A 19,839-nucleotide genomic window follows, 5' to 3' on the forward strand; every position below is an offset into this window, starting at 1 on the left:
CTCGGGGTCTGTGATGCGCCGCTAACGTGCACGTGAGGAAGGGGCGGAGATGAGGTGGCCAAGCAGCGAACCAGTTTCTCTCTAATTTGAGAAACCAGCATAGAAAACAGTTAACCTCGGGGGCGCCTGGGTGGCTCGGGCGGTTGAGCCTCTGGCTCTCGGTTTCCACTCAGGTCGTGATCTCAGGGTCGTGGGATCGAGCCCCACATCGGGCTCGGCGCTCAGAGGAGAGTCTGCTTGGGATTCTCTCCCCCTCTCCCCCTGCACCCTGCACTCATGTGCTCTCTCTCTCTCTCAAATACATAAATCTTAAAAAGGAAGAAGGTGGTCAGACTCCACGGGGATGCGATCTGCAAGGCCCAGGTGATGCAGAGCGCAGGATTCCCGCGTGAGCTTCAGGCCTAGCAGCCTGGTGGTGGTCGGTCTGTCCATCTTGTTGCGTGTGACCTGAGAGCACGGACACTTGCCGGGAGTCCGTTTCCTGCTTCTCCGGAGTGTCCGCAGGTTGGCTCTTTTGAGGCTAAGGTGGTTCTTTTGGTTTGTGGCAACCAGTTCAGAGGTGTTTTCAGGTTTTTTTAAAAAAATTAACAGTAAGTCGCTAATGGTCTGTCCTGCTCACTGGGAGGCAGCGTTAGGTACACGTACATCGGCGTGATCAGGAGATGCAGTGGCTGACCTGAGCTGTGCAGGGAAGTCCTGCCCCGGCCCTGAGTGGCGGACCTGTCCCTCCCCTGAGTTCATCTGGAACCGTACCCGTGCTGCTCTTCCACAAAGAGAACAGCAACGCCGAGCCGTGAGCTCTCCCAGGCCGGCCGTGCCGTGTGTTCGTACACTCCCACCTCGTGTCGCGTGGGGTCGGACGTGGGGGGAGCTCAGGAAACCAAGGGATGCCGGGAGCCAGGGTGATGGTCGTCCCTGCCTGAGCGCGCCCGGCCCGCCTGCTGGGGGGGCTCCCCGAGCGCTACAGGGAGCCCCTCCCCCTTGGCGTGAGCTTCCCGGTGTCCGGGGAGTGGAGGGAAGTGGGACATCAGGAGAGAGAAGCCGTCCTCCTCCTGTGTCGTCCCTGGTGGCAGCTACTGTGGTCAGGAGACCAGCAATACCCCCGTCCGTACCGGCGGGTCCTAGCGGACGACAGTCCCAATGTGCTGAGACAAAACACCCGGAAGGTTCTGTGTGGTTGTTTGGCCAATTCACTTATTAAGACAGTGGGGTGACGTTGAAGTTAAACTCACGGACTTCCTCTAGGCCGCAGATGATTTGGCCTCGGGAAAATTCTCAGTGGCCGGGCGGGACCCAGGGAGAAGGCAGCCGGGAACAGCGTGAGCGGTACGTGCCCCGGGGAGCGCGGGGGAGGACGGGGCAGTGGTGTTGCATGAGCCCGGGCAGCCAGACCCCCGGGGTGTTCGCTCTGCGTGGAGGAACCGGGTCAGGAAACGGGGTGCGCCGTGGGGCGGAGGCCCTCTGGGGAGAAGCAGCGGCTCGCCGCGGCCCGGGGGGGAGGGCATCGCTCTGCGCGGTCTCGGAGCGTGGCGAGGCGGCCCCGGTGCACACACCCGATTGTGAACGTGAGGGACTGTCTTTTAAAACGACCAAGGAAATAGGGGAAAAGGTCACAAGATAAAGACTGGTTTCCCTAAAAGGGAACCCAAACCCTCCTTTGGAAACGCAGCCGGGTTGTCTTTGTGGGTTCGAGGGAGCGTGAAGGGGGGCGTGTTCTGCAGGTTCTGGGTCGGGCGGGGGGAGCCGGCCTCGCCCTGACTCCGGCGTCTGCAGGAGGACTTGGGTCACAGGCCATGTGAGGACGCAGGTCAGAGTCCCCTTGAGTCCCAGGCCCGCCTCTGGCCGGAGGATGCCGATCCAGGGGTGGAAGTAACCACGTTGTGAGCGAATTGGCCGACCTTCCGTGTCATCGGCCTCATGGTGCCCAGCCCGGCAGGTGAGTCTGTGGGTAAAATGCGCGGCGCTCCCCGTTCGCTGTGAGGAGGGCCACTTAGTCCCACACGGAACTGTGTGTCTTTGGCGAGAGACTTTCCCTGGACGTGCCCCTTCCTTGCTCGCTGCTCCGCTCCGGGCCGGGTCCTCTGGCTCAGTGTGGCCGCAGCGAGGGCCGCTCCTTTTGTCCTCCCTCGGACCAGGGCACCGCCGCCTCTGGGACGGGGACCTCACTACTGACAGGTGTCCTCAGGGCTCTCGAGTCCCCGGGCTCGGCGTTCGATGCCCCAGGCGGCGCCCCGCACGCGGCGCTGCAGAACGCCCACTGCTCCGTGGGGTCACTCCGTGGCTGGACACCGGTGGGGCCAGGACACGTGACCCTCCTGGGACACCCAGGCCTTCATTCGTCCCGAGCCCGGCTCGGTCTGGGGTTCAGGAGGCCAGGTCAGCCTTTCGGAATCCAGTTGTAGAGCCGTGTTTCCAGCTTCACCTCTAGAGACGTGTTTGCTGCTGAAATGAGGCTCAGCATCGGTGAGTCCGCGGGAGGACTTCCGCCCCCGGGCTGTTTGGCAGCACCCGTAGCTCAGGGGCTCCCGGCCGGGGTGGCCCGCGCCCAGGAGGTGTTGGGCAGTGTCTGGAGGCATTTTGGTTGTCGCCACGCCCCGGGGGGAGGCATCCACTGGCGTCTGCAGGGGACAGTCAGGGGCGCGGCTAGACGTCACATGGGACAGCCCCCAACGCAGACGTGTCCTGCCCCAGGCGTCACCGGGGCCAAGGTTGAGAGACCCTGACGTCACCAGTGACCAGAACGTCAAAAGAATTAACGTTAACACCACAGGAACGTTAATTTAAGGCATATTAACGCGACAGTTGAAACAGATGGTGTGCAAAGGGGATGAGCCACGTCATTCTCGAGCCTGTGAGGTCCGCGGGGTGCTTACGCCCCCCTTGTAGATGGGGACAGAGCCCCGAGGAGCCGGGCAGCGGCCAGGCCTACAGCGCGTCGCCGACAAAGCCGCCTGGAGCCGCCCCTGCAGCAGCGCCGTGTCCTCGGCCGTGCTGTCCAGTCAGCAGGGGTCGGGCCGTGGGGCCTCCCCGCCGCGAACACTCGTGGGGCCAAACCCCAGGCCCCAGGCCCCCGCCCGGTACCTGGCCTCCCTGCGTGCCTGCCGCATCCTTGCCACGTGCCAGTCTGACCGATGACCTAATTGGTGCCAGAAACACGGTCACAGCGATTCTTTCCCCGCAGCTCTGCGTGGCGACGTTCACCTCGATCTGGGCCCCGAGTCCGGGGGAAGGAGGCGCACGCCCCCCTCGTCCCCACACACCTGCTCATCGCTTTCCCGGCTCCACCCCGAGGGCTTGACTTAGAAGAAGTGTCTGGTTTGATGGTGGGAAGAAAAGACGAAACCACAAAGTGGGCGTACGAAGCACCGCGCGCGGGGAAGGTGTTCCTCTTCCAGGCACAGCTCAGCACCCCCGCCTTCACTGTTGAACATTTGGCTGAAGATACAGGGCTTGAGGCTATTTTTCTTGCAGAAATTGTTTTTGATTCCACTTCTGCTTTCATTCACGGCTTGGAAGGAAGGCCTGGGATGTGAGGTGTGCGGGGCGTGCCAGCGGCTGCCGCAGGTGGGGGTGAAATGCGAGGGGAAGGTAGACAGGGCTGGGCAGGGCCAGGGCCAGGGCTAGGGCCAGGGCAGGGGCAAGGCCAGGGGCAGGGCAGGGGCAAGGCCAGGGGCAGGGCAGGGGCAGGAGCAGGGCAGGAGCAGGGCAGGGTCAGGGGCAGGGCAGGGGCAGGGCAGGGGCAAGGGCAAGATCAGGGGCAGGGCAGGGCCAGGGGCAGGGCAGGGGCAGGGCAGGGGCAAGGGCAAGATCAGGGGCAGGGCCAGGGTCAGGGGCAGGGCAGGGGCAAGGGCAGGGGCAGGGCCAGGAACAGGGGCAGGGCAGGGGCAGGAGCAGGGCAGGGGCAGGAGCAGGACAGGGGCAGGAGCAGGGCCAGGGGCAGTGGCAGGAGCAGGGGTAGGGCCAGGGGCAGGCCAGGAGCAGGAACAGGGCAGGGCCAGGGGCAGGGACAGGAGCAGGGCCAGGGGCGGGGCAGGAGCAGGGCAGGGGCAGGGCCAGGGGCAGGGCCAGGGGCAGAGGCAGGGCCAGGGGCAGGAGCAGGGCCAGGGGCAGGGCAGTGCCAGGGGCAGGGGCAGGGGCAGGAGCAGGGCAGGGGCAAGGGCAGGGGCGGGGCAAGGCCAGGGCCGCCGTCGGGACTGTTACCGGGCTGCCCGGGGCAGGGAGGCTCTAAGTCGGTCCCCCCGGCTCGCCAGGAGTGCGTTGTCCCCGCACACAGGGTAGCGGCTCTGGGATCCCGTCCGTCATCCGGGAGGCAAGTGTATTGAAGAAGTAATTCGGTATTTGTGTGCCTTGCAGCCCGAGCACGTGCGCTCGCCCACAGGTTTGGGGCAGGGAGGGCAGCCTCGCATGTGGCCAGGCCTGTGGTCTGCAGAAGGCCCCGGGGGGTCCAGGTGAGGATGCCCATCCGCCAGCCCCTCAGCCCGCGGGGAGCTGCTCTTCTCAGTGGGGGGACCTGCTGCAGGGCAGCTGTGCGTCCCGGGGCCTTCAGGTCACCCAGAGAGCGACGAGGCCCAGCCACGCGGACGCAAGGCCACGGCCCGACTCGGTGGCCCGCCACCACCCGGTTCCCCCACACTGCGGCTTTAGTGACCCGCACCCCGCTTTCAGGGCGTTGGCTTTTCTCGTTTGGCCGGGTGAGTTCGCAACATGTTGTGTGAGTTTTTCAGTAGAATATAGTTTCTTAAGTCAGATGCAACAACTAAAAATAAATATATGTACACACACATACACAGACATTTATAAATACAGGCATTTTCTCCAAAGGTAATTTTTCTAAAAGCCAGAATAGCTTTTGGGACCACATCTAATTAGGAGATTGTAGAACAACGCAGAGCCATCTTGATTATAATAACCGTCTTCAGATAATGCGGTGTTAAATTAGCTCACTCAACATCTATTTTGTAAGTAGATTTGGTTTATTTTTAGTTCTTATTTGAAGCCAGGAATCCAAATGGAGGCAAAGGGTTTCAGCGAGCGAGCGTGTGAGACCAAGGGGAAGGCGCCCGCGGGGCCGGGCCTGGCGGCTCCTCCACCAAGCTCCGTGCTTCTCGGGAGGAAGTTTGAAGAAGAGGCGCCGTCGGTGCGGGCAGGGCTCGCTCGGCCTCAGAGACGAGCTTCCACGCGAAGGAAAGCAAGTGGTGGACGCTCAACACCGGCGGCGCGCCCTGCACGCGTGCGAGCGCGGCCCTCAAGTTGCCAAGGTCGACGACAACAAGGGGAAACCGGAGGCCCGCCCTCACCTGTTGGAAGCTGGTCCGACGGGCCTCGCGCTGGCGGGTGGCTGAGGACGGGTGGCACAGTAGTTACTGCTGATTAAGGAGCCACTGCGTCTTGAAGACGCGGCTCCGGCGTTCAGTTAATCTTCCAAAGCCGACACCAGAGCGTTCTCTAAAGTGATTGCTCCTAAAATGCTTTTCGGCCCCCCTCACCCTCTGCATCTCCTTCTGATGACCTACTAGGGGCCTCCGCTCCCCGCCCTTGCGGAACTGGGTCACGCGGGGAGGCGGGCGTCGTGATGTATGTTCCCGTAGCCTCAGCCACTTAACCTGCCGCTCCGCCGGGCCGGAGACGACAGGAAGCTGATTATTCACAGCGCAAGCAGGCGGCGGCTGGGGCAGAGGATGGTCAATTTAAACGATCGGGGCTCGTTTCTCCCTGTGTTTGAGAATCTCTGTGGCAGGCCTGGCGGAAAAAACCCACCCACCGGGTCTTCGGAGTTCACACACTCACTCACGCACGCACGCACAGCCCAGCTGCCACCGAGGGGACGTGCGACAGCAGAGATCTGACGATCGTAGATCGGCGACAGCCTCGGACACCCAGCTACCCGGGTGCGGCGCCGAGCCAGGCCCTGATTAGGACTGTGCCATCGCTCGGGGACCGCGGGGCCTGATGACAAACCCAGGGTCGGCGGAAACGAGACTTTTTTTTTTTTTTTTCCGATGCAAACACACGAGGGAACGAGTCTATTTCAATGCAGACAAAGGGTGCCTTGGTGAACGTGCAGCTTCCCAGCGCGCCCGCGTGGCAGCTCTCAAGGGCATAAGAAGAGAACTCACTCTCCGTAGGCATCCTATCAGGAATGGGGAAATTTTGCAGGTACTTACCCTGCAGTATATCCGTGAGGGGGGGAAAAATAAAATTGAGTTGCACAGCTAGCGTGTTGGAGGGCTTCACAGTCAAGGCATGGAAGTAGAGGGTAGCGGAGGAACAGAAGGAAGGGTGAGGTGTCCTGTAGGCTGGGTCCCCGGATGTGGATTTGTAGGCTCTGCCTCGGAAAACGGCAGCGTGTGGTGTAGACCCGGGCTGGGTATGGGGTCTCTGCACCCCGAGGCGATTCCAGCACCTGCCCACCCGCCAGCCGCAGCCCAGCTCCACAATAACCCTGGAGGCGGAAACTTCCAGCTCAGTCGCTGACACCTGCCGGTGCCTCCCGCCTCGCCCTCCCGAGCACACACGTTGCGCACACTGTGGTTCGTAATCCCCCGGACGGTCCAGTGACCACGACAGATATCCAATCCCATGGCGGAGATGGGGCCGGCCACCCCCTGCGCCCCCGCACCAGGCAGCAGGACGCCCCCCGTCCCTGCGGGGGGAAGTCACCGGCCCACCTGGCAGGCCAGCGCATTCAGATAATAAACGTGCACCGTCGCCCGCCTTGGACGGCAGTGACGCCCCGCGTCCGTGCCAACCCCCTGAACCAGGCCTCGTGCCTTCGCTCACGGTCCCCCAGGGGCGATCGGGGCCCCGCGGAACGCATGGCCGCGGCCCGTCCAGGAGCACACCCCATGCGCCAAGCACGCCGCGCCCGGAGATGTCCTTCTGCTAAACACCCCTCAAAAGAAGCACCCGAGAGTATAGACGCCGGCAGATTCCAAATCACTAAATTTCTGGGTTGAAGATCTTTCTGATCAGATTTTCAAACAACTTTAAATGAATAACACTCCACTGAAAAACACACACAAAGCTATACAGGCTTCAATAAGGAAATTTCAAACGCTGAATATAGATGCAGCTGATATTTACAATGATTTCCAAATGATGTTAACCCAGCCATTAGCGCAGTTTACAATTGATTTTAATGAGAACCTTCACCATATGGAAAAATCCCCCCGCCCCCTCTCTCTCTCTCTCCCTCCTTTCTTACCCCTAAAATACGACGCTCGCTCCGTTAACATCCTGAGATACCAGCTGCGTGTGAAAATCTCGCTATCAGCATCTGGGAAGGGTAACATGATGTCCTTACCTCTGAAGTGCGAGATGTGACGCTGCGGTGGGGGGCGGGGCCCGGCCCTTCCCCTTCCCCATCCCCTTCCCCATCTCCTTCCCCATCTCCTTCCCCATCTCCTTCCCCTTCCCCATCCTCTTCCCCTTCCCCCATCCCCTTCCCCTTCCCCATCTCCTTCCACATCCCCTTCCCCTTCCCCATCTCCTTCAACATCCCCTTCCCCTTCCCCATCTCCTTCCCCATCTCTTTCCCCTTCCTCATCCTCTTCCCCTTCCCCATCCCCATCTCCTTCCCCATCTCCTTCCCCTTCCCCTTCCCCATCCCCTTCCCCAACCCATTCCCCTTCCCCATCTCCTTTCCCCTTCCCCATCCCCATCTCCTTCACCTTCCCCTTCCCCATTCCCATATCCTTCCCCTTCCTCATCTCCTTCCCCATCTCCTTCCCCATCTCCTTCCCCATCCCCATCCCCATCCCCATCCCCATCCCCATCTCCTTCCCCATCCCCATCCCCTTCCCCATCTCCTTCACCATCCGCATCCCCATCTCCTTCCCCATCCCCATCCCCATCCCCTTCCCCTTCCCCTTCCCCATCCCCTTCCCCATCTCCTTCCCCATCTCCTTCCCTATCCCCTTCCCCTTCCCCTTCCCCATCCCCATCTCCTTCCCCATCTCCTTCCCCATCTCCTTCCCCATCTCCTTCCCCATCCCCATCTCCTTCCCCATCTCCTTCCCCTTCCCCATCTCCTTCCCCATCCCCATCTCCTTCCCCTTCCCCTTTCCCATCCCCTTCCCCATCCCCTTCCCCAACCCATTCCCCTTCCCCATCCTCTTCCCCTTCCCCATCCCCTTCCCCATCCCCATCTCCTTCCTCATCTCCTTCCCCATCTCCTTCCCCATCCCCATCCCCTTCCCCTTCCCCATCCCACAACCCCCTCCTTCCTGGCCCCGGTACCCCCTGCACCCTGCTGTCCCCCCTCCTGCCTTCCTGGCCCCTGGCGCCTGTCACTCACATCTCCCCTTAAAGCCAACCTCAATAGCCACCTCCTCCAGGAAGCCACAGGTGATTATAGTTCCCTTCCCGCACATATAGCTGAATCTCAGGTCAGCCTCCGTGCCTCCCTCATGTGTCACTTGAATCACAGCAACTGCCGTGCGGCCCCCTGCACGAATCTTCCCTCCGTGCGGCTTCCTCCAGGCAGGAGGCAGAGCCTGGGAGCTGGTCTGCGGCCGGGGGGCAGCACTGGTGGGCGTCTGTGAGGACGGCTGCCCCACCCCGCTCACCCCTCTGCCCCCCGGCTCCACCCGCCTCCATCCGAGCAGGGGCGAGGGCATTAACTGAGTGACCAGATTTTTACTGAGGCCGCGTCTTCACGGGGCCTGGAGTTGGCTGGTGATGTATCGACACGGTCCTCAGCAGGGGAGCCGCGTTAGGAGCGGCAGGTTGATTTAGCCTCGGAAAACACAGATGGAAGCTTGGCTCAAATATTCATCATCTCAAGAGCAGCTCTGGAATCGTGGTCCAGAGGATTTAGGGGGTCGTAAAGAGGACATCAGGAAGGGCTGGCCTCACGGAGGCCTCCAGACAGCTGGCCTCGAGCCCGGGGCGAGGGGCTGGTTCACAGCCCGGGCGACCCTTCACCTGGAGACCAGGTGCCGTCGTCCCTGCGCCTCCCTCCACGGCGCAGCACAGGTTCAGAATCGTGTGTTGAGATGAGAGAGCTTTTGTTCAATGTGGCATTTTCTTACTTTTACATCCGGCAGCCCACGGGAAGGTTTAAAACCTCAGGTGGCCCAGCGCCCCATCCCCCTCGGCTTGCACCGCGCTATTAGACGGGAACGGGGTTTCCTGGCTCCCTGTCCGGCGTCCCTCTCGACGACGTGATTGAGCCGTGGGCTCCGTCACAGGGACTGTCACCCTGCGTGGAAATTCGAGGAGCAAATGCGCGGCGAGTGCCCGGCTTCCGTGCCCCAGTGCAGTCCGCCCACCGTAGGGCACGATCCCTCTCTTAACTACAGCCAGGAGCGGAGAGCACTGTGCACGGTTACAGGCAAAGACAAAACAACTGCATCTGACTTTTTTTGTCTTCTCAGAAGGCTCATCTCAGTGCCTCCCCCCTCTCCTCCCTCTCCCTGGGGCTGGTCCAGTTTTCACACAGACTCCCTCCCCTGCACCTGCTCCCGGGCGAGCCCCAGAGCCCCTGTGCCTGTCAGCCAGGCCCTGACCCTCCATCTGCAAGCCGCCCCCTTGCTCGGATGCTCCCCATCATGGGACCATGCACTGGTGTCGGGAGGAATGGGGGCCCCCACTCTGGCAGCCAGCCTCTGGGCCACGGGCTGGAGAGTGGACACGGGCCCCCTCTTCCCACAGCCCTGGGGCCTCAGTCCGGCAGGGACAGGCCCACAGACCTGCACATCCCGCCCTAATGGAGTGGCCTGTTCAGCCCCTCCCCTGCCCTGCCCTGCCCTGCAGTTGCTCCCCAGGACGACTGTCATTTATGGAACCTGCATCGGACACTATGTGACCGTCCCATCCCTCATCTCTTGGACCCCTCGAAACTATAACCTTGAGGTCGATACGATAACACCTTCTGATTTACAGAAGGGGAAACCAAGGCACGGTGCCTGAGCTGCATCACACACGGGAGGCAGGATCTGTGCTCTCGCCACCCCGGATACGAGCCACAGCACCACGGAACATAGTTCACAAGCTCATCCAGCAGACGGCTCGGCAGCTGGGCTGTTTCAAAGCACAGTGTCAGCTGGTGGAGAGCCCGGCTGGTGGTAACAGCACAGAGCCCGTGCTGGCTTGGGAGGAAATGTCAGGCCACCGTCTTGCCAAGAGAGGTCACCACAAATAACCGCGCACTGTTCCCAGGTCAGGAAGAGTGAGGTCGGCGCTCACGCCCAGCTCCTTTGCAGAAACTTGCCTTCAGCATGCCTGCCTCCCCGTCCAGAGCACCTCGTCCTGGTCAGGACACCAGGCAGGGCTCCTTTCAAAACCTACAACCACTCCTGTTTTTATAACTCAGGCCTTCCTCCCTTTATTGGGATATACCACCCCGAAGATGCACAGGTGACAGCACCCAGCCGGGTGACTGTTCACAGACAAGACCCCAGTGTAGCCAGCACCCAGGTCAGGTCACCCCGAGCTCTGATCCCACTATCCCGAAGGGTGGCCAAATTCCCAAACTCAACCTTTTTGACTAGTTTGCCGGACTCTGAATGTGAGGTACACACAGTCTCTTGTGGCTTGAACCTTGAGTGGGGCAAGAGGCTTGGAGTCCGTCCGCGGTGTCATGTGCAGCCCAGCGGGTCCATCGTGCATTTGCTTTTCCTCTGCAGACGGAGACCAGGATTGTTGACCCATCGCCGGCTGACAGCGCTGGGGAGATGTCCAGGATCAGGAGACAGGGCTGTGGGGACTCCCGGGCTCGGGCATTGCCGGGGCCTGGCCCAGGTGTGTGCCCCGCCTCAGTGGAGCCCTGCAAATGGCCTTCCAGGGGCGCCGGCCCACAGCCCTGGGGCCGCCTAGGAGCCCCCAGTGTGACTTGCTCCTCGGCCACTCCTGACCCCGGAGCTTGTTGAGTGGCTAAGCCCCTCGGGCTACAGGGGGAGGGTGACGCCCGTGCCACCCTCACAGGATTGTGGAAGGAATTGAACGAGCGGGTAATGACGCCAGAGTGCTGGGAACGGGACCGCCGGAATTGGGTTCCCTCTTACTCCCCTCACCCCGTGTTTCATCCCAAGCAGCCCGCTCGCTGCCAGCCCGGGATCCCCCCTCAGAGCCCGCAGGCCGCTCCCGTTTCACCCGCTGTCGCTTCAGGTATCTGCACATGGAGTCCAAATCCTGTGTGCCTTTCAAGGTCTCTTCTCCCTAAATGCACAGGTGTGGCTGCACAGCTTCAGGGGGACTTCCCGTGGTCGGGACCCCCGGTCACCAGGAGGGTGTGGCGTGCGTCACCTGTTCACTCTCAGGGACCATGTCCTTTTACTCATCAGATACAGCCCTTGGGTTCCAAAAGAACTTTTAAGAAGTAATGATTGTGGGGATCCCTGGGTAGCTCAGCGGTTTAATGCCGCCTTCAGCCCAAGGCGTGATCCTGGAGTCCCGGGATCGAGTCCCACATCGGGCTCCCTGCATGGAGCCTGCTTCTCCCTCTGCCCGTGTCTCTGCCCGCCCCCCGACCCCCGTCTCTCATGAATAAGTAAATAAAATCTTAAAAAACAAAGAAAGTAATGATTGTTACTGCAGGGGTCTAGCCCTCCCTCCCTCATGTGTCCCAGGCACTGGGCAGGTACTCATGCCACCATCATCCCTGTATTGACTATCCCTAGTTCCCAAACCCAGGAAGCCCGTGTGGCCTCCACAGCCAGCCTGGAGGGCTGCTGTTGTTCCCATTTTAAGAGCAACCCAAGGTGCAGGGGAGGGTCCCTAACCACAGCCTATGCTAACTCTGCCCCCCACCTCCCGAATAGGAAGAGTACTCTTGAAGGACAGACTGGAATCTGGACAGAACTAGATTCCCTAAAATGGTGGGGCTACATCCATCCGCTTCTCTACTTATCCACCCACCCATCCATCCATCCATCCATCCACCTGTCCATCTATCCATCCGTCCACCTGTCTACTTATGTATCCATCCATCCGTCCGTCCATCCACTCCTCTACCTCCATCCATCCATCCATCCATCCATCCATCCATCATTCATTCATTCACTCACTATCATGGGGCCATCCATTCATCCATCCATCCATCCGCTCATGTGATGCAAGCTCCCGGGACCCCATCGTTGGGGTGATGCCACCTCTTGCTGGACTTTCTAGAAGCTGAGTGTGAGCATCACCCATCATGTGACTTGACCGGTGAAGGTGTCCTGTTGCACTGGAGGCACCACTGCAAGATTCTGGGCTCTTGGACCTTCTTTCACTTTCCTTAGTGGAAAGGGCTTCGTGTTTAGTGACATTCGGCACTGTCATAGGTTGGCATGCTCCTCTGTCTTTGAAAGGTGACTTCAGCTCACTCTTATCAACACTTGGTGACTCTTTGGAAAACGCGATGCTTCCATTCTGGACACAGAGCCGATGTCTCTAAGCGATCGCCACTGTTTCTCGCCTCCGGGGCTTTGATTCCATTCCCCGGGATAATGGTCCAGTGGCTGGTGCTGGGAGATGGGCAACCGCAGGGAGGCCTGTTGGTCATTCTTGGCAAGAGCCTTTGTGACCAAGGGGCGGGTGCAGGGTGGTCGCAGCTGCTCTCACGCTCCCCGAGCAGGTCTTCACGAGGGCATCTCCGAAAGGCTTCTCGGCTCCCATTGAGAGGACACACCATCCTGCTGCGCTGCCCGCCGCCCCTCCCTGGGAGACCCAGGCCCATTTGTGAGATCCCTCGAGACCCTGACAACGTGAAGGCGCAGGGGCACAGTTTCTATACTGTGGAGCATCAAGACAAGTGTGCACACGGCCCACAGATGCATCCACACACTTCTGCCGAGCATCTTCTTCAGTTATTCCGCTGGAGGCTTGCGAGTGGAAATAGTGGAGACGCTGACGTGACCCCTGCCCCCGCCCCCTCCTGCTGCAGAAAGGGGTGATGATGGGGCCTGACCCCCTGGGCGGTCCGGTGGGATCCGCCCCAGTGAGCGTTAGGAGCCTGACCCTGAGCCCGTGGCCAACCCCTGATGTCTGTGTGGCCTCAGGAAGTCGCTCTACCTCTCTGGGCTCCGTGTCCTCAGCTGCGCATGGCTTTGTCCACGTCCACGTAGACTTGTCTACGCAGAGCGCTCAGGACGACGCACAGCACAGAACGGGCACCGCGCACATGCCGCCCGTCACCGCGATTCCCTGCGGAGTTGGCGGGTCGGCCGGGCCCTTCTCACGGGTCAGGCCCCGAGATCAGCGTTCAGCCTTCGCTTTCTTCTTTAATCCTCCGCCCAGCCCTGTGAAGGGGTCGCCGACGTTTGCCACCTTCCCCGGTTCAGAGCTGAGCGGCGAAGCAGAGCGCACACCCAGGCCTCCCCGGCCCCGGAGGGGCTTCTGGACTCCTCCGTTGTGCGGGTTAGAAGTCATTAACTTGAAGGAGCTTTCAGCCTCGTTGGGAAAATAGGATTATAATCACCCAAACTGTGGCACGAAAATGAAGAGGATAATTAAGTGTTCAGATGGGCGATGGACACGCTCACCTGTGCCGGAGGTCGACGAGACTCCGTGGACAGCTTCCACGGGGCCTTGCGGGGAGCGTGGAACAGACGCCGCGCTGGGGACGCAGGAGGATCCTTCAGGCCAGGAAGGGCGTGTGCCCTCGTCAGGAATTAGACGTGGCTCTTACACGTTTACAGGATGGTTCCTTTGCCGTCGTTGATGTGAGGAAGGACTTCCAATCCACCAAAGCCAGGCTCGGCCCTCCGCTCCCTGCGGTTCCCCCGGCCCCGGCACCATGGGCAGCCCGCGCACGTCTGCACATCCCGCCCGACTCTGGGCTCCTGTGGGACGAGGACAGCCGGGCCCATCTGTGTCCGTGGGTGCCACGTACAGTGTGATGCTAAACAGCCTCCGAAATGAGGGCACTCAGGGCAGCATGACCAGGTCAGACACATCTCTTGGGAAATGTGCTGGGGGAGGAGGCGACAGGCGGAGGGGCAGGAACAAGGCAGGAGAGGCATCGGCCCCACTCCCGTGCCCTCGACACCGTCCGAGCTGAGTGTCAGGCAGGCGCATCCCCGAGACGGGTGTCGGCACACACGCCACACACACTCGCTCGCTGGTCTCAGGCGGACCTCTGGCTGTGAGCACCGTCCCCACATCGCAGAGAGAGAGACCCAGGCACAGAAGAGCAAACCCGCCAGGTCTTGGAGGGACCAGGGCTCAGACCAGGGGTACCTAGTTGCTCAGCTCAGCCCCTGACCCCCTCTCTACCCGGTTGAGCCAGGTTCCCCGGGTTGACCTGACTCAGTTCCCCGAGAGCAACTCCAGGCCCAGACCCTTGCCGTGCGGGAGCACAGCAGCACCCTGGCCCCTTGGAGCATCCTGGGAGTTCACCTTCCTGGGAATGGGGAGCACAGATCTTGGTACGACCGGCTTAAGGCCAGTCCCTTAGCTTTTATCCTTTCCCTGAGACGGAGCAAAGCCACGTGTTCTGGGTGCGTGTTGGGCTTCTCGAGTCTGTGTGTGAATTTGACCCGAGTCCCAGGAGCGGGGGCGGGGGGTGCTGAGGAGTTCCGGGCCTTTCCTGCCCAGCCTAGGTCTTGTCCCGGCAGAGGCCATCCTGCTTCTCAGCATGTGTGCTCCCTGCCTGCCCGTTCACCTCCCTCCCTGCACCCCTGGACCAGGGGGGCCCACGCTGCCACCCCTGCCCCACCCGAGCCCCCATGCAGGGAGTGGGCGTCTTCCCACCCAGTGATGAGGGAGCAGGAGCTGGTCAGGCCTGGGGCGGTGCTCCCAGGCTGCAGGGGGAGGAGCCAGGCGAGCTGGGCTGCAGGACCAGGCTCCCCCCACCAACACCCCTCCCCGCCGCCTCCGGAAAGTTGATGCAGGTGGGACCACAGTCTGTGAACTCCGTGAAAACGTGAGAGAGGGGCCCCGCCACTCCTGACACCAAATGTTGCGCACATTAAAGTTTAATTCGATCTTTTTTAATATCACATTAAAACGTTTCCATCCAGGAATGGAATGGTTATAGCGCGTATAAATCTGCCATACACACAGTGTTTCATTTATATTAGCTTTTATTTAACTTGGTAAAAGGTAATTTGCTTTTATTAATTGATTCCTTCTCCTCCTCCAGTCCGGCAGGCTGTGGGGACCCTGGGTGGGGACGCATGCGGGGCAGCTCCCCCCGGCCCCCAGGGCTGCCCCTCACCTGGTGCCAGTGCTCGTCTTGCAAGGACGCTGCGGGACGGCCAGGGCGCCTGCTTCCCCCACAAGGCCTCACCTCAGGGCGCCCTGGCCAGTACTGACCGCTCAGGGGTGTTGGAGCCCTTGTCAGCCTCCTGCCTTAGGGGGGCACGTAGAAAACGACCCCCATGCAACTGCTGACTCGTGGGCACACCTGGGCAGCGGTGCTGGCATCTGGGATGCGTGGCCTGCGTCAGGCTGGCCGCCTCCGTCGGCCGCTGGTGCCCCGAAGAGACTCGGTGTAACGAGCCCCTGCCTGAGCTGTGTCCTGATGGTCCCTCGGCCCACCTGCCTGTGTCCGTGACCCAGCTCCCCCGCGCTGGCTGGCACCGTGCATTCACCCACCTTCCTCCGCCCATCTCTCTACCCTCAGAAGTGTGGGTCCCGCTCTGTGCTGGGACCGTGCCTCAGTTTCCTCATTTGTGCTGGGACCTTTGAGCCGCTGTCGGGTCACAGTCTGGTGCATCCCCAGGTGAATTTCTGGGTAGGTCGACACGCGGGGCAGTACGGAGGCCGCCAGGTTCATCTAGAGCCCATCCTCTGCACCGCGTCCCCGTCCTGACGCAGAGCGCCCCGGCACGGATGGAAGGCTGCCTCCAGGCCGAGAGCTGTCATCGTCAGCAGACTCCGCTCTAGAAACGCCTCGGCATGTCGCAGGTGCCACGGGCGGCGGGCCGCAGACCGGGTGCCAGGCGGCTTCAGGACGGGCGGCTGGGGTGGGATCGGCAAGCGAGGGTCCGCCTTCCATCCCGGGAAGAGACAGCATCCGCGTGGCCCCTGGGTCACCGGCACCCGCGCTGCCCCCGTCACCTGCAAGCAGTGGGCTGCTCGCAGGACTGGGAAGAGCCATAGTCCCTTCCCCCACGGAACCTTCGTGCCAACTTCACTTTGCTACAAAAGTAATATTGAAAATGGCTGGTGTTGGGGAAAAGGTATTTATGACAAGAGCCAAGAGCTACTGGCGGACGCGTGCCTGGTGTTTTCCCACGGGAAAGGCGACACTAGGCCTACCTGCCCAAGGAAGAGCAAGGCGCTCTCGGCTCACGGTTCGAGACACGCCGTCTCCGTGGGGCCGGGGGGCGCGGGTCGCTCTGCAGACAGACGCGGGCTTTGTAATGACTTAGCCGCGCAAAGACCGCATAATTGCAATTGGGACAAATTGTTTTCCGTGGTTTGGATGATGACGCTTCGTATGTGTGCAGTGCTTTAAACCCTTCTCCAAGCTGTTTCATACCCACTCTGCCATGTCCTCCGCCTAACTGAGCTTGAATCGGAACAAAGAAACACACTGATAAATTAACTAAATCCTGCCCTTTTATGGGGGGCAGGAGGGGCGAGAAACACAGCTGCGTCACAGTTGGTTTGTGGGTGCCCATGAAGAAACGTGGAAAAAAATAAGGGGGAAACGTTATGCTCTGCACCCCTCCCTGGCTCAGAAATAGGGAAAAAAAAAAAAACACCAGGAAATCAATCGGATTCATTTTTTTAATATGAAATATTTGCAATGAGATACTTGTTCCTTGTTCTCCTGTTCTTTTCTCTGACCCTCCCATCACCGCTGCTCAGAACACGTGTATTTCTGAAAGTTTCACAATTGGAATTTTTGGTAAGAAGCCGTGACGGGAAGAAACCGTTCAGTAGGAGGGTCAGAGACACAAAGCGTCGGGGGGTCTCCCCCTGGGAGAGACGGACGGCGGAGCCAGAGCGGCTCTGCCGCAGGCTGTGCCGCACATCGTGGGATGCAGCGTCCCTGGCTTCGCCCACTCGATGTCACATCCAGAAATGTCACCCGGCATGGACTGCCCAGGGCCCCTGGGGTGGGCGTGGGCTGGACAAACTGCCCCCGGGTTGAGAACGGCTCGTAAAGAAGCCCCATTGCTGTGAAGCAACAGACCTGTCTGCAGGAAAGCCTCGCACGGAGGACTCATCCGGGAATCAGGCACCGTGTCCGCAGGGCCGGCTTGGGCCAGAGTGACGGGCCGTCCCCTGGATCTTCATGTCCCCTCGTGACCACTGAGGGCCACCTCTGTTGTCAGCAGGGAAATGGAGCTGGTGCTCCCAAGGGCAGGGACGATGCTTCGCTTCAGGCAGGCCTTCATCTTCCCCAAGTTCTCAGCATCTGAAGAAGAAAACCAGGATATTGGAGGAATGACAACTAAGGAAACATCTAGAAATTGCTTCTCAGTTTGCACTGTGAGGTTTGTCTGCCAGACCTCCTCCCCGCCTGCCCCGCCTCCTCCACTGGAGACGCTGTGTGGCCCCCAAACAAGGAGCTGTCGGGCGGTGAGCCAGCCTCCTCCTCTGCTGCGTGTCCCTGGGGGGCAGGAGGGGAAGGACTTTCAACCATTTTCAAGAGATGGCTCCGAGGGGCCAGAGGTCCGCCCCAGGGACACGGAGACCAGGGCTCTCCTTTCAGGGGAGGCCGGGGCAGAAAGAGCCCTCCCTCCCGGCTGTGGCCCAGAGCAGGGACACCTGGGGAGGTGTGTCCCATGCATGGTCTCAGGGAAGCCGCAGAGAAGCCAGCGCCGCAGCTGGGACGCAGACTGGGCGCATGAGGACAGCTGATGGGCGCTCTGCCTGCCGTCTGCGCGTGGAGCAACTGCAGAGGCACCGAGCATCCGCGCTTCGGGCCCTGGACCAGAGGGAGGGGTGCCCTCGGTCTGTCTGTACCTGCGGAGCCCCGTTACGAAGCGAGTCCACTGAGCATCCCCACGGCTCCAGGGAAGGGTTTAGGCATGCATGTGAACAGGAACACGCCCATGCCCACACACACGGTGCACTCATATGCTGGTGTGCATGCATGCATGCACACACCTGCACACACCTGCATGCAGGAGTGCATGCGGTGTACTCACGCAACTGCCCTCTAGTCTGCATAAATGCATTGTGCATGCACGCACACAGACATGTGCATACAGTGTGCACACATACGTGCACCACACATATGTGCCTTCACACACAGATGCACACTGTGTACTCACATGAGCTCACACACACGAGTTTTCTTTCACATGGACTCTTCGGCAGATCCTGCAAGGTATAGAATCATTTCGTTTCCGATGGTGGCAGGTGTTACAATGCCGAGGGACCAGGGGAGTTCGGGGATGGGCCTCTGCTTTATCAAGAGCCCAGGAAGCCCCCTGAGGACCCCCCGCAGCTGGTGGAGCTGCCGAGTCCTGGAGGCAGAGGGGAGCAGGCGAAGGCACAGGCCAGGGGACCCCGGTTACCGTGTGGATTGTGTGGTCCTACTTGTTTTCCGGAACTCGCACCAAAGTTTCTGGAGAGCTCTTCTCCCCAGCAAACGCAGCACTCCCAGAAGGCAGCCCCCTGCCTCCCAGGGCAAAGCTCTGAGAAGCTGGTGGGGAAGCAGGAAGGGCCGGGGACCCGTGCAGCTCAGTGGTGCTGGGGAGAAGGTGCCGTCCGCTTCCTCCCCCGAGGGGGGCCGGGCCCTGCCGGGGGACCCTCCCTGGAGGCTGGTGCTGGGGGCGTTCCCGGGCGGTGTGTCCCTCCTGGTGCCGGCATGGGGCACCGTGTGCTCTCGGGGTGAACGAGGGGCTTCCCCAAGCCCGGCAACTGTGCGTCAGTCCGAATCTCAGCACCCACCTCCACCGTTCTTAGCGCCGTCGATCACAGCTGTGGGAGGAAACAAGCCAAACTCCGATAGCTCGTTTCTCAATGCGCTACCCCCTGTTTACGCTGCTGGGGTTAGGATCTCGCTGGGCGAGAGCCGCGTTCCCTCCCGCCTGCCTGGGAAGGAACACGTTCACCCTGGAGTCTAAAACGAGGGTGTGGGGAATGGCGTTATCCAAATGCGGCCTGTGCCCGGGGCCCCAGCGTCGTGCCGACGTCACGTTCCCGCTCTTGATCGCGGACTTGGGTTATGTAAGCCGTTGTCGTCGGGGAGCCTGGGGGAGGAATCCTCGGGAACTCTGCCTAATTTTGCAACTGCTGTGAGTCGCAAACTCTTTCAAACTTAAAATTAAAAAACCCCATCTCCATAGCATTCAGTTCTCAGCCATCAGCGGATACCTCCGTTATCAGATCTCTTGAGTTGAACAACAAACACATTCTCCAACCCATGCTTTAACAATAAAGAAGGCAGACTCTTGAGCACAAAGTGGCTCCTCTTCGCCTCTCCTCATCCTCTCCACCCCCAACACCCTTCGTTAAAAAAAAAAAAAAAATCCTCCTTTCTAATGTGAACACTGAAATGTGCATTAAGATCACAAGGCTGGTCTCAGCGCTGGCTTCTTGTTCCCAGATCAGAACCGCCTTAGGGCGGTCACTCTCTGAAAGATAGTTCTGTCCTTGCAAAGCTCCAATGGCACCTTGCGCAGACCTCAAGGGGGTGAATCCCTGGTCTCAGCCTGTGCCCATTTGCTCGGCCGTCCCCCGTGGACTGTAACGCGATCGGAAGCTGGAAGAGCAGACGTTTGGCTGGGGGTGTGGAGCAGCCACAGCTGTGTTTCAGCTGAGCTTTCCCGGGAGATGGAGTGAGTTTTGTGGGAGTGAGAAGGCTGGAGGGCTCGCTTCCTTCACCCCAGTCTGGGGCTTGCATGGTGCACCCCGGATGCTTCCCATTGCTCGGGGCCCGCACACCTGCCCCGGATGCGAGGCTGTGGCCATCCCCGGGAGGCTCCTCGGGAGATACTGAGGATGCAT

At 60.6% G+C, this 19,839-nt stretch overlaps 1 protein-coding gene and 1 long non-coding RNA gene across 4 annotated transcripts in view; one reads left to right on the forward strand and one right to left on the reverse strand.

Annotated features, from left to right (window-relative positions):
- The window catches only part of CDH4 (cadherin 4), a 496,939-nt gene that overhangs the window by 192,743 nt on the left and 284,357 nt on the right, over nt 1–19,839 (forward strand). The gene's annotated exons all lie outside the window — the stretch shown is intronic.
- LOC140617934 (uncharacterized) lies at nt 16,645–19,037 on the reverse strand. Its single transcript, XR_012018087.1, has 3 exons — nt 18,781–19,037; nt 18,159–18,207; nt 16,645–17,296 (listed from the first exon to the last, which is right to left on the reverse strand). It is a non-coding gene; the product is annotated as an uncharacterized lncRNA (long non-coding RNA).

This window comes from Canis lupus, chromosome 26, assembly GCF_048164855.1.
Source record: "Canis lupus baileyi chromosome 26, mCanLup2.hap1, whole genome shotgun sequence".
Taxonomy (NCBI): Eukaryota; Metazoa; Chordata; class Mammalia; order Carnivora; family Canidae; genus Canis; species Canis lupus.